The sequence below is a fragment of the Nannospalax galili genome, unplaced genomic scaffold (genome assembly GCF_000622305.1).
Source record: "Nannospalax galili isolate Female #2095 unplaced genomic scaffold, S.galili_v1.0 scaffold195, whole genome shotgun sequence".
Lineage (NCBI taxonomy): Eukaryota > Metazoa > Chordata > Mammalia > Rodentia > Spalacidae > Nannospalax > Nannospalax galili.
This window is the reverse complement of record NW_008335885.1, coordinates 10,748-13,715: the sequence shown is the minus strand read 5'-3', so window position 1 is coordinate 13,715 and position 2,968 is coordinate 10,748. Positions and strand designations below refer to the sequence as shown.

General features: G+C 37.9%; 1 pseudogene; it reads right to left on the bottom strand.

The window, feature by feature from the left end:
• Positions 1–1,077: 1,077 nt before the first annotated feature.
• LOC103732152 lies at positions 1,078–2,731 on the bottom strand (annotated as a pseudogene).
• Positions 2,732–2,968: the final 237 nt, after the last annotated feature.

Sequence of the window (2,968 nt, the reverse complement as noted above, 5' to 3'; positions counted from 1 at the left end):
TACCCTTTATAGACATATTAGAAAAACAAGATACAAATATTCAGGATCTTACACACTGAATTTGTGTACAACTTCCAAAAACCCTTTTCAAATTCTATATCAAGCTGGAGCTTGATTTAGTATATTTTATTGTATACATTTATGATTTCTTGGCTATGTATGTATCCCAATCAAGACTTTTTTTGAAATAGTGATTACTTTACAGCCTTAATAAAAATCCGCCTGTGAGAAACTGTCCACGTGGATAGGAAACAGCAAATTGAAAAATGTGTTCATTGCTGTTTTTCTCTGCATGACGAACCTCTCCATATTCAGTGAGCAGAATTCAGATCTTTTAAATGCTTTAACTTAAAAATGAAAGATAAGTTCATGTTTTAAATTTAATGCTTCTTTTCATTCATTAGTAAATATAACATATGAATTTATTATACAATAAGAAATATAGGGGCTAGAGAGATGGCTCAGCAGTTAAGAGTACTGACTGCTCTTGCAGAGGACCTGGGTTCGATTCCCAGTACCCACATGGTGGCTAACAACCATCCATAACTCCAGTTCCGGGGAATCCAATGCCTTCTTCTGACCTCCGTGGGCATTGCATGACATGGGTGCACTTACACACACACAGGCAATACATAAAATAAAAAATAATAAACAATATTTTTTAGAAAAGAAATTTTAAATTCAGTTGATTTTTTAATGAACTATTTCAAAATACTGATGAAAAGTTCCCTCAATAATACACAGATGTTACTTGGTCTTGAAAATATTTTTCTAGAGATCCAAATTGCTGTGTCAAACATGTCTAGCAAATACTTTAACCACTGTTTTCTAAAGCTGAAATTTTTCCTCTGTCAAGAATATAGGACAGGAGAGATAGCTCAGTGAGTAAAGCACTTGCCACATCAGCTTGAGGACTGGAATTCAATCCTGGAACCTGTGGAAAAACCTAGATGTAGTGGCATGTGTTTATAACCTAGATGTTTTTGTGAGCAGCAGACACAAAAGGATCCCTGAGTCTCACTGCCCAGCCAGCCTCTCCAGGCCAGGGAGCCCCAACTACAAGTAGGAGACTTTGTCTCAAAAACCAAGACTACTGGTGCCTAAGGAACAAGAGCCAAAGTTGACATTTAGCCTCCACACATATGCTCATATGGACACACACATATGAACATACATACTCACATATACATACATACAAACATGCGAAAAATAATACATTGACATTAACATGCTTATCATGTCCATGTTTCAATAAATCTACAAAGTGAAAATTTATTTAATTATTTTTAGATTTTGTTTAGTTTATAAACTGTTGACAAAACTCTTCCTCTGGACAGACAATGCAGTTAAACGTAAAGTAGTACAAAGTAGTATTGTGATTATTCTTTGCAACATTCTAAAAGCAGATGAGACAGTGGAAGCTTGACTCATATCAGATGACCCTTCTGATAATACAGTGGGAGTAATCCAGATTCACGCCTGACACGTACACAGCAGAGCATCTTTGTGACTTAAAAGCATGCCACTAAACCACAGAATCTTCAGAAGCAATTCTAGACCCAGAGTTTCACACCTGTTACTGTAACACACTGTTTATTTCAGCGCGTACTCCAACAGCAGTAGTTAGTTTGTGGACTTTCTGCAGAGAAATATGATTCTCCCACATATTTTTTCCTCAGAGAACAAATGGGTGTTTTCACTCTTAGTATTACACAGCTGTGAGGGTTTTATTGATTTACAAGATAGATCAGTATTGTTTCTTTGTCACTCAATAAGTCATCAATAAATTAGTTATGTATTTGGTTTGAAAGTAATCATAAAAATGAGGGAACACAAGGGGTGCAGATTGGGGAGCTATAAAGATGATGAAAGAATTTTTGTACAAAATGCACAAGAATTCAATTAAAACTAAGCTATTGAAACAGAGTTCTCTACAATTTGTACATTTTGAACTTTTCTAAATATAGAATTGAGATGTCTGTATTTTCAAGAAAATTTAAAGTATAACATAAATATTAAATAAAATTTCAAGTATTAACACATTGGATTCTATTTAATTTTATAAAATGCTATAACTATATCATAAATATCACTATCATATATGATAAAATACTTTTGAATATTTGGTTTCTGAAGATATAAGTTATACAGTTCTTTAAAAAGTTGTGGGCGCCCTACAGAATCATGGCATTGAGGTTGAAGCAGCTCTCCACACAGCTACCATCACAGACCCTGGTGTAGTAGTCCCTGGCCTTCCCCAGGTCAGGCTGGCCATCCTCACTGACCTGTCCATCATGTGCAGGAGCCTAACATTGTGATGCACTTCCACAGACTTCACTCTGGGTTTCTCACAAGTCCCCCAGAAGCAGGCAGAGCCAGCTTTTGGGTCATGAGTCAGTCTGCCTTGTCAAGTCACATAACCAGCCCCCCGTTTGTATCTGTCACTAGGCTTGTTCTCTTCACAGTTGAATGTTAACACCTTTGCAGCATCATCAAAATCCCTCTGGCTTCCTTCCAAATAGTCCACTAGCTAACAGCAACCTGAAAGAAGATGTGGGTCACAAATACAGTGTGACACTGCTGACTCAAGTAGGAATGGGACTGGAAGTGACGGGAAGGCAAAAGCATCAGGGTCCCTCTCGTGCTGACACTGGTTGTGACACTGCACCTTCATGTTCTCCAGGAAGGACTTCATCTGCTCCTCGTCCTGGAAGTCCACCAGGCCTGCCATGGCTCCAACTCCCAAAACACCGTGGCACCTGGCACCACAGTCCAAGAGCTTGTTTCCTGAATACTTCTCTTAAAGCAAACCATCTCATAATTCTCAAGTACATCCTATCAAGTTCACTGCTCAAAGTATTGCCAAGTACAGGCTGAGTTTGAATATTAGTTTATCTTGAATTGATGGATAGACTGGCTTTCACCACCCACCTTATCCCTTATCTATCTGGAAAGCAGAGTCCTTGAC